Below are 436 nucleotides of genomic sequence, written 5' to 3'. Positions count from 1 at the left end.
AACAAACAAATTTTAGAATAGAATAGAAACGGGAAGAGAGAGGTCATCGTAGACAGCTTGGTCGCGACGTCTTAATCCACATTTTTTTTTTTATTCGAGACCCATTTGTGGTAAATCGTGTTTTACTTCATTCTAGCCATTCTTTTAACGCGTATATCCTCTGTCATTGCTTCTGTTATCTTGGCTTCATCGTTATTTTCATCCCTTTTCGTCTTCTTTACTACATTCTCTTTGAGATCTTCTTCTGTTTCTCTCTCCCGTTCCGTCTACTCGCCTCGCCTGGGAAATCATCGATGGCGGGAAATGGCTAATTAAATCACGTGCTCTCTCTTTTCGTGTTGTCTTTCTGTCCCTCTGTATGCCAATTTGCTTCTTGTTTCGCATTTGCATTGGTCTTTTTTTCTTTTGTTTCTAGTTGTTTGTCTTTTAACGATTT

The sequence above is a fragment of the Penaeus monodon genome, chromosome 32 (assembly GCF_015228065.2).
Source record: "Penaeus monodon isolate SGIC_2016 chromosome 32, NSTDA_Pmon_1, whole genome shotgun sequence".
NCBI classification, from domain to species: Eukaryota; Metazoa; Arthropoda; class Malacostraca; order Decapoda; family Penaeidae; genus Penaeus; species Penaeus monodon.
This window is presented reverse-complemented; position numbering follows the sequence as displayed.